This window comes from Syngnathus leptorhynchus, chromosome 12 (genome assembly GCF_054491065.1).
Source record: "Syngnathus leptorhynchus isolate UIUO chromosome 12, UIUO_Slep, whole genome shotgun sequence".
Lineage (NCBI taxonomy): Eukaryota > Metazoa > Chordata > Actinopteri > Syngnathiformes > Syngnathidae > Syngnathus > Syngnathus leptorhynchus.
In genome coordinates this window covers 8,854,414-8,865,586 of record NC_141206.1, presented here as the reverse complement: position 1 = coordinate 8,865,586, position 11,173 = coordinate 8,854,414, and the positions used below count along the sequence as shown (strand labels likewise).

The window sequence follows — 11,173 nt, the reverse complement described above, 5'->3', positions numbered from 1 at the left end:
ACGGGTACGACAGGGACGAATGAAAATGTGGCAAGAAAAACCCTAGAAAAATCTGAGAATACCCAAAAGTCAATTATTTGATCCTAGCATTTTTTGTACATGCTGGCAGATAAACGAATGCAACCCTTCTGCTGGAGGTGCGGGCATTTAAGGTGCTAACTCAGGGGGTCTCATCTCGTCAGTGACTTCTGTTGTAAAGCTGTAAACAAGACGTGTCAAGGAAACCAAGTAACGAGACACAGACAAAAAAAGAACTCAAGGAAATTTCTGGATCTGTAATGTTCACATCATTTCAAAACATTTAGAGAAAACACCATGACCGGCAAATTAGGGTCACTGCCAATCATGCCAAAGTCATCATTCAAAGTAATGTTGTGCTTGAACAGACTCATTAAAAAAACAAGAGAGTCTAATAGAGCCAACGGATCCAGTAATGGGGTCACTTGGCAGGTCAGCCGGAGCCGGTGAACCGACGGGACATAGTTGTAACGTTCGAGTGTTAACCAGCTTTATAATCTAAAATTCATTCTTTCTGCCTGTGCACCAAAAAAAAACAAGCACGAGTATGGAAATGTCAGTCCAGCAATTAGTCCGCTGCAGTTCTCGGCAAAGCACGAAGTAATGAAGACAATGATCGGAAAATCAATGGCGCTGATTCACGCTTCCATGAGGTTACTTTCATGAAATGAATAAAAAGCAAAGAATGAAATAACGCTTCATAATGTTACGTCAGCGTTAATATAAGACATCGGTTTATGTCACACATACGCAGCGCTCTAAAGTTGGAAAAAGTTGCAAATGTCACTAGTCCATCAGTTCACCCTTGTTCTCCCCCCAGTGTTGCTATAGTGTGCACCCCCCCCTGTCCTCCAGTCACAAAAGTATGTGTTAAGCCATCGCTAAAAGGCAAAGCAAAAAAGTCACTTCTTGATCAAAATGTCATGTGCTCTATTACACAGTGGCGAGTGGAGGGGGGGGGAAAAAAAAAATCTAATCTTCTCACGGTCCCTTGCTCAATCACATCATAAAGGTCTCATAAAAAGGACAAACCTGGAAGTATGTTGTCCAAAGTGAGGAACGTAACGTAACGTAATGTAATTATAAGTCTTTGATGAGCTACTAGGCAGACGGCAGCACTAACCGCCTCTCGTTTATCTTACTTCAAGCCCGCCAAAGATCCCGAGAGACAAAAAGATCAGCACGTCCTGCCAGACAAACTCTTTCCCACCCACAACTTGCAAGTCAAAGCAGGCAAGGTGAGCAGATCGAAAAACCAATGTGCAGCCAGACAGAAATGTAGTCGGTTGCGTGTCATTATGGATCCTGGATCCAAACAGCCAATAAGCTTAAACAGAAATGGAGCTGTCAAAGTCTTTTTTTATTATCTACTCCTGTGGAAGAGTTTTAAAGAAATCTCTGTTGGGAATTTGGACCAAAAGCCAAGACAAACCAATGGGATGGTTGCATGCCGATATGGCCCGCGCCTCAAGCAATCAATTCAATACGTATTTACATTAATTAAGATGGGCTGAAGTATAATTTCCCTATTGCTCTCTTTTTATATTTCAAAAGATGAACTTACAGACTCCAAAGGGGCATTGAACTAATTCCTACTTTCAATTTTTTCTCCCAGACTATTTTAATAAGCCATCTAGTGTAATGTAAGACTGCACCATGCAGAGGATTTTTTTTTTTTTTAAGTCATTTTAAAACATATTTGCCATATTCTAATTTGCCATTCCAAATACTTAGTGCTGTTAAAGTATTCATTCGCCTTTCCGTGTAGCAAAAGTAGCCAAGAAACGGCAGCCTGACCTCTTCAACACAGTCTCAAAAGGCTCATTAAGTCAGTTTGCATTACAACGGGCACAGTTGACAGTTGGGAAACTGATGACGGGGTCACGACCATGTCACAGCTCGGGCCACCTGTGGGAACATGATACGGGCTGTTGGGAGAGTCATATTCTCCGAGGCCTGCTTCAATCTGTCAGCTTGTATACAAATAATTGTCTCTATGTGTATAGTATGAGTTAAATTCCTTGATGGCTGCCTAATATTTATTTATTTATAAAATACATTTAAAATATATACTTTTTAATATTTTTGGATGTATGTATTTATTTTCTAACACCTTCAATGTCCTGTCTTTTCATTTTCTCACTCTGCCAGAAATCCACTTTCAGAAGTCGTCCCATTTGGTTTGGAACTCCGAAAAGCTTTTTTCGAGGGCTGTTACCTGCGCGTCCTACCAGAAAATTTCACATCCTAAACAAAGCATAAAACACTCATGAGACAAAATATACTTTAAGGTCTGCATGTACACACATAGAATAAATCTTGAGGTTTCACAGATGGTGCAGTAGTTTGGACAAAGCGTACATGAGCAAAAAAAAAAAGTTCATCACAAACACTAATTCACATCTTGGAGTGTATTTGAACAAGAGCCAAATTGGCCCGTGTGCCAAATTGGATTTCAGATTGTGGCAGTCAGTTCCAATCATGTGGCCTTATATCCATGACAGTGCAGATATTTCGACTCAGCTCTTACAAGATGAGCCACAATCTCCATTAATGGAACGGCTTAATCTGTTTCAAGAGCCACCTTAAAGCTCCATTATGCATTTTGTTCTAATATTAAAACGAAATCCAATGACGTCGTGTAGTCGTCACCTTGTGCTCATCAACGTCGTATGGTTTGAAACATCTGCTCGTTATTTCATGGCATCAAGACTGGGTTGTTTTATATTTTTTTGTGTTTTTTTCTAAATACATAACTGGATAAAACTGTAAAGGTGAATCATGGCTTTTGAATGAAAGCCAGATCCTGAATTAAAATCCCGTTTGAGCTTTTAGTATGCCGAACGCATTGTGGATGGCTCCCCAACCGCGTTGGCAGCCTCTCGCTGCCTCCCTTCCTCACATCCAGCCTTTGATGCCAGCTGAGTGCAAGAAAGAGATGGGACATGAAGACAAGCCGGGGTTGGGGTGGGTGGTGGTTGCAGATGTTAAGTGCAGAGTAGAGTCGAGGTGTGGAAAAGTTTTCTCCCTGCAGGCTGAATGGTTGAAGAGAAATTGCTTGGAAAGGTAGAATTGGTGCATTACTTAGCAGATGAAAATGAGCGACTCATTGCCCGAAAGCTTTTTTTTTTCTTATATCAAATTGAAAGCCTGATTATTGGACAGGTGACGGATGCTTATTTCATATAGGGAATACGTGAAAGGAGTTCCCTCACTTGATTTGAAAACATATTTCATTCTCACGCAACTCCATGAATAAAAGAGTCATTAAAACAAACGGGCAGTGAGGAAAGCCCCAGTGAATTTTTGTACAATTAAAAATCACCAAATTTTCAATTTGCCCTCAATTGCACAATGTAGATTTCAGGGGTGTCGCGAGCAAAAACAATTTGTAGCAATATCTCTATTTTTAAAAAGTGAAGACAATTTGTAATTTTAGTATTGACACAAAGTGGATGCAAAAATTGTCTTTGCGGGCCACATAAAATGATATGGCGGACCGTATCTGGGCCCCGGGCCTTGTGTTTGACACCTATGTAAATTAGTTTTAAAATTAGGGGAGTGGGTTCATTCCACGATCTGGAAACGTCCAGTTCAGCAAGTACCGATGTCAAGTTCAAAGTTCTCACCAATGTGTGAAGCTTAGTCTGCTTGTTATGTAGACTAAGCGCCATAGTTCATGTCACAAGATGTCAAATGGAGTTTTTCACCATGTTATCTCAGCCTCTGGCCTTTTTCAACTTCCCACTCAGACGGTCCATCATGAGATAGCAATTACGACAGTGTCGACACATGCTCGCTCTGTAGTCTTTGAGCATCTGTCTCTCACTCCGCCTCTCTCCCTTGTCTCCTTACATCAGCATCCTTTCCCGTCCCGTTCGACTTCCATGTACACCGCTGCCTTCATCTGTCTGCTCCCCCCCCTCCCATCTCACAGCACCGTGCTAGTCATCCTCACTTTCAAGTTTGTTTGTGAATCGCCACCTTTCCTCCCCACTCGCTGCGGACTGACGTTCCCGAGTCCATTTTTGGTTGAAGCTGAGCAGCTGGTTGGAAGCCCAACTTGGCTGCTTTAGACCATGCGCGGTCTGTTTGGATTCCTTTTCACAATTTTTCATCAAGAGTTGCGACCTCATCTAGTAGACACTCTCGGGATGTATGACTGCCAGAGCATTGCTAGCTTTATGATGTGGAGACAGACTTATTTCACACTACCCTGTGAGGTTATATTGGGATAATCCATAGATCTATATAGAATATGTGTCACCACTTTGTGTAATTGCTGTACTAAAGAGCCGAGTGAGTTGGCAGCACTTTGTTCAATGTCAGCTTTTATTGGAAAGCGTTTTTTAGAGTAGATGTTAAACATGGTCTGGCATCGCTTTGTGTCACTGTATCATGTATGACAATTGTGATCGGAGCTGCAAATGTGCTCTTATTACTGTTGTCAACGAAAATATATCAATTCTAGTAAATGTAGAAGGAGGGACAAATCAATTCTAGACAGTTTGTGAGAAGCGCTTCATTATAATTTTAGATACAAATTAAAAACTATATATAAAATTTTATATAAACATTTTAAATGAAAATAAAATAGTCAAAATTAAGAAATGATACATCTTGAGCAAGTAGTTATACTCTGGACCTCAATTTGATAAACGTATCACTTTGGTATATTGGGAATGTATTCTACAAAATGGCAAACTCTCATCATGCAAATGTGCATAAAATTCCACTGAACAAAGCCAATATTTGGCATTCATTAATTTTCTGATAGTAAATTCACGAGTGGTTTTCCAAATATCTGACTCAAGCGTTCAATCGCTGACTGCAGCTTCAAAATCCTGTATGCATGCAGCGCAAGCACAATGCACAATACAGAAATCGAAGATTAACAGAGCCCACTGGGTAGCTATTCAATTTAAAATATGTGGCTGGTTCTCTCAAAGTGGGATTAGGGCTGGACATTGCTCAACAGCACAGACACACACGCGCTGCATTTAAAAAAGACTTGTGAGTCACACGATTGGCTATAGTTGATGTAAACGACATTTTCACACTCACCGAGGCATGTAATCCTCCTAATCGTAACACTTTTCTAAAACACGATGTGGCTATTTCGATCCGTCCCAAAGCACAGCAAGCAAATTCGAGTAAGGATTTTAAAATGAAAAATTCAAAATAAAACTTGCATACCCACGACTGACCTACAAGTCTTATTTCAGTACTTATTATAAATTGAGTGTGTACTGTAGCAGTATTACAAGTTATAGTGATCTTCCAGGATTCCAAAACTGGGACATATCGAGGAAAAGAGGATTGCCTCCATTTGTATAATCCTGCTTGTAGTGTGAAGGCAGGTGAAGCCAAAGACAGAAAAACTTTGGACAAAAATGATAAATCCTGTTTAGAAAACCTTGAGGGAGAAACACACAAACACATTAGACAATATGGAAGACAAAGCGACTGAGAAAAGGAAAAAAAAAACAAGGGAAGCGAATACAAAAGAACTAATCACAACGTGACAGGTGGGAAAGCGAAGAAGAAAGTCGATCAAAATCTGCGGATTGGCAATCTAGACTTTGTTTTGGTGTTTTGTTCTTTTGCGCCGTTGTGGGTGTGGACAAAGCCGATTGTCGCTTATGAAAAGAAAATGGAAAACAAAATTTTTGTTACCTCATCATATCCAGAACTGAAATCGCTGAGCAGGGTAGTGAGCTAAGGGTCAGTACATAAATTTTAGGAGCTGACAAGATTTTGCAGGAGACAAATGTTTCTTAAGTTCTTGAATCATTTTTACTTATTCCATCTTCTGTCAAAATTTAAAAAAATCCTTGGAGTCTGACCTCAACTTTAAATGAAGCCTTAAAGCCAAACATGAGTTGCATTGATGTACCAAGACCTTTTGAAGTAATTAATATTCATTTCAAGTCGTCTACTATATAAAATATTTCTAACGCCTCACTCAAAAAACCAGCCCAGCTTCAACTAATGATGTTTCTTTGTGTCTTCAAAATATGCACTTTCAATCTCGACCTTGTGTGAAGGGGATTTGTGCAGAAATTCTGCAACGTAGGGTCCTCGTAATGGATTAATTGGTATTTACAAATATAGGAAGCCAAATATCTTATCTGGATTCACAGTTTGCTGAGAAGCATTTTTTTTTTCTCCAGATTCTGCCCGAAAAATGACAAACAGCATCTCTTATTTATTTTTTACAGACATTTTTACAACAGCGTCATTTTTTTTAAACGCACACTTGTTGTAAATCCATCCCGGTGTGTATGCATGCGTTTTATGGCCGTCATAAAGTTTAGAGTGTTATTGATTCCGACTTGGTCCTGACTCACAGCTATCGGCTTCATCACCACACTGATCTGTATCGACTGCATTAATTCCGCCGGATAATAAAACGTAAACTGTTCTACTGATCACCACTCCAAGACTCAAAACTGATTGTTCTGCACTATTAGACTTGCTGGAGGGGCGGTGGAGGTAAAATAATGACGGTAGAGTCCGATCAAATTTAACTAGGACAGTACAGAGTGCAGGCTAGCGGGATTTTTGAGAATGCTGATCGAAAGTCATGCACTTCTCTATTAATTTATATGTGTGTGTGCTTTTTAGCACCAAACTCCGGTAAAAGCTCCCACGAGAGGAAAGTTATGCAGGTGGAAGATATACAGAGGTTGTGACGCAAATATATTGGACAAGTAAAAAGATGAAAGCTGGATGGGAAAAAAAAAACATGCCCTCGTTCAACAATTATTTATGTGTAAAAAGATGGAGAAAGAAGACAGAAACTGCAGGGAAGGTTGAGATGCACTTGAAAAAGTCTCAAGGTTGTAAAATCTTTTTATATTGCCGGACAAAACGCACGGGAGTCAACCTAAATGAAGGATTTGTAGTACGGAAATTAATTGATCAAGTTAATGACGGCCCAGATGTGAGATTAATGCAACTGTGGTGAAGAAAAGCAACAGCTGGAAATGTCCACAGGAAATTAAAAAAAAAAGATTTTAGACCACCTGGCTCACCTCTCTAATGAATCATAAACTTTTATTAGCAAGGTCTCTTTAAACATATTCGCTGGGAGAAATTTATGAGGTAAGAAGATTCCAACGCTACTGTCGCTAATTAGCATTTGGCGTTTTTGTGAATGGCATACGACAGTATCGGCATGAACACGTCAGATATAAATTGCGGTGCAGCTCTCAAAAAGAAATATAAACAAGCACATCAAAGTAGTTCACAATGGGCGGAGAGACAGTGCCCCCATGGCCCCCCCTTCTAGTTCCGGCAGTGTTTGATGAAGTCGGTAAGGAAAATCCAGTTGTTGAGTTCCTGCTGTTTTTTCATTTTCATAGATATGGAAAATTAAACGAAACATATCAAGATGCTGCGATTACAAGAAGCAATTTGGGAAAAACTTTTGCAAGCCTGATGTTATCTTGACTTCTCACTCCGCCACAACAATCATATCATTACATGACAGTGTACATAATCAGCATCATTACGCTGAGGCGGTTCGCATATGCCCTTGTCATCTTTCGCCGGCTTAACATGAGCGCGTAATGAAGCTGCAGGCTTTCCATAGGTTGACAGTCCTAAAGAATAAGACCACATATAACCAGCGGCCTCGTTTTCTGCTGTACTTGAGTCGTTGACTGACAAATGACAAATCAATCACAATTATAAGAATGAATGAAAAGTTTGCCCTATGGCTAAGAGCAAAATGTCAATCTGCCATCTGAATGGGAACAAAATGTGCCCGATTCCAACATCTCGCTAACTTCATTGTTGATTTGACAATAAGTGACTTTAGACTAAAACAAAAGTGTCTATCATCGCATTTGTGATTCCGCCATGTACAAGGTCAGAGAACCAAACAGACACAATCCGGTATTTTTTTTTGGGCATTGCCAGACATATCAACTGAGTTTAAGGTATACAAAAAAAAAAAAAGACAAATCTCCCGGAAATATATTCTCTGTGACTATTATTACAGCAAAACAAAATATTTCAACAAATAGCAAGAAAAGATTCGACCCGATCCGCTTTTCCCTGCGATTACCGTCCCTGCATGCCTACCAGAAGAGGACGAGTCTGCAAAAATTGCAGACTTGACTCGACAGAGTTGGCCCGTGCCTCTATGAGCTTATAGGGGGTGCAGATTATGTAAGCATGGAAATCACATTAACACCTGACCTATTGTGGCAAATTCTGCCCATGCTGCAAGTGAGAGACAGTCTGCTCTAATGTCTGAACGCAAATCATCGCCACCTCACTTCCTGTCTCTTCTCCCCGACTGGATGTATGAGTGACTTCTCTCTCTTGATGCAGTGATAAATATCTATTTTAATTTGTCTACGTCCTTGTGGATGGAGCTAATTGCCGGAAGCGTGTGCGCATGCGTACCCGCGTGTGCTTATCTATATGGTTCAGTACATCGAGTGTGTCGTTAAGCCTCCAGAGTAAGACGCCAAAATGACACTCAAAATGATAAGCGGCGGTGACCTCCCTCCTCTCTTTAACCTTCACGCCCGACCCTTGGGACACATGCTTGCTATGCTGTGCACTCGGCAGCGGCTGTACACTTTCACATCTGAGCCGTAAAGGTTGAAGGTGAAGAGAAGATTGTGTCGTGATGTCATTTGGATCATTTTTTCTCAATCAGGAAGAGATCAAATATTTGGTATTCCTTCCTTATAAATCTATTTTAAATGAGTTCTATTATTCATCAATAAGTACTTCATTTGTAATTTTAGTTTCTGTTCACCTCACGTGAAATCTAATATTTTGGAACAAATTAAATTTTTGTCTGCTGTGTTTCCAGTACTGAATCAACCAAAATTATAAAATATTACAATATTTTTTTTTTTTTTTTATCAAGTATTGCAATTATAATATCAGTATAAAGAAGCATTAGCAGAGTTTCTCTGTCTTGTGACTCTTTTAATATTCCTGCACTCACAGTGATATGATTATAAATAATGGAACCCAATAAAACTGAGCGCAACACTTTATTTTAAAGTCTGTCAGGTCATTAGTCATTATTAAGGATAGCGGTGTCTCCCGGACTTTGTATTTCGACTGCACAGAAGGCAGCAGTGGCTCTTCCATCTCAAAGATATTTTTTGGGGGGGGAGACTGAAAGTTCAATTCTCTTCTCTTCACCTGTCAAGATCTTTAACTTGTGTTGTTATGATCCAGAAGGTGTCTGTGACGCCCCCCCCCCCTCCTCCCAAGTGGCCATCTTGAAATGTCCTTGAACAGAAGGCTATACCCAATGTTGTTCCCAAAGCTCTGGTGACACAATGCGTGGTGGTCTCTAGCTTGCCATACCGCAATGAACTATTTAAGATGTTGACAGCATATTTGCCGCATGGGCCCAACAGCGAGAATAGCAATGAAAACAGCCTTGCTACTTTTGTGACCTTTTGGACGGTTCGACGAATATTAATTATCACGTCCCTGACTGTTTAGGTCAGCAAATGAATCAATAAAGTTATGCTATCGTGAGTATAAATTTGTGAAGTGAGACTTATCGCTGATGCAGCGATCCTAACGAGTAAACACAATAAAGACACAATGTCAATTGACAAAAGGATAATATAAAAAAAATGTGCGCGCACAAACACTGATCATGCGAGCAAGTTAACACTAACGCTAACTTACAAGTAAAGGCCATATTTATATGAAATATGATCACTCTCGTGAGATGGATAGAACATCGAAACGCTTTAGCACCGTTCTGTGTTCAAGATGCTCGAGTATATCTTCGTGTCTGCTATTTTTGAACATCCAAATGCTAATCTGATTGATATGAACCCTTTTATACTAATCCGATCAACCCGGCAAGAGAAAAAAAAAAACATTAGTTGGGCAAAACCCTGCAAGCTCATCAAATGTCCTCCGTGAAATAATTTAAGTCCTTTGGTGTTACATGACTGACTTATGGCACCTCCTGGAAAGTGATGCTATTTATTAAATACTCTGCATTCTGTGATAAACACCTTCAAGGGATTTGTCTCGTTATGAAAAGAAAATGGTCCATCATTTCATCACAAACAATGGTCAACAAAATAACTGGAAGTCGATGTCAGCGTTTAGCCGATGAGCGTCTTTCACCAGAACGGTCCTTTTATATTTGTTGACATTGTGTGATAAAGACACAGGGAGTAAACAAATGGATTGCCTCCTTCTGACTTTCCTCTCTGATTATGCATGGAGTTGAATACGTTTGAATGGAGTAAGCAAGGTGAAGTGAGAGAAAGCGAGATCTAAATGACAGATGAGACAAATGGGAGTACAAAGAAGGGAGGAGGAGAAAGAAAAAAAAAGCAAGGAAGAGAGAAAAGTAGCATTAAGTGAAAGAGAGAGAAGGTTCTTGGCTGGGCTCGATCTAGGAAGATGTGCTGTCACGCCGCATCGCTGTGACTGACAGCAGACTGGCCACTTGGGAGTTCGAAAACGACACACAAAAAGAGGGGCACAAACTAACACACTCACAAAATGAAAAAGACACCTGAGCAACCACACACACACACACACACACACACACACACACACACACACACACACACACACACACACACACACACACACACACACACACACACACACACACACACACACACACACACACACACACACACACACACACACACACACACACACACACACACACACACACACACACACACACACACACACACACACACACACACACACACACACACACACACACACACACACACACACACACACACACACACACACACACACACACACACACACACAGCACCTGAAAAACACATGCATTCTAATTATACTTAACCTGGTACACACACAGACGCTCTATGTCCATTTTTTGGCACATTTCGGCTTAGTGGTGCGTAATTTATTTTTTTTTTCCGAAGGTTGGGGAACACCAACAATGAAAACTTAAAGGCGCAAATGTCAAATTATTCCTATATATTAATTAACATACGACCATATCAGATACAATCGCCATTATTCTCTTTATCGTAAATGATGATTGAGGAAAACTGCAGATAGTCAGTATTATCGCAGAACTGTGTGTGTTTGTGTTTGTGTGTGTGTTGTGGAAACCTAATCAAGTCATTTAAAAAGCCTAATGAGAGCCCTGGTC

At 40.2% G+C, this 11,173-nt stretch overlaps 1 long non-coding RNA gene across 1 annotated transcript in view; it reads right to left on the bottom strand.

The window, feature by feature from the left end:
* Nucleotides 1–1,550: 1,550 nt before the first annotated feature.
* LOC147048298 (uncharacterized) overlaps nucleotides 1,551–11,173 on the bottom strand; it is a 19,322-nt gene continuing 9,699 nt past the window's right edge. The window contains exons 2-3 of the long non-coding RNA XR_015067825.1: nucleotides 2,132–2,265; nucleotides 1,551–1,926 (exon numbers count right to left, since the gene is read on the bottom strand). This is a non-coding gene — a long non-coding RNA (uncharacterized LOC147048298). The remainder of the gene's footprint in view (nucleotides 1,927–2,131; nucleotides 2,266–11,173) is intronic.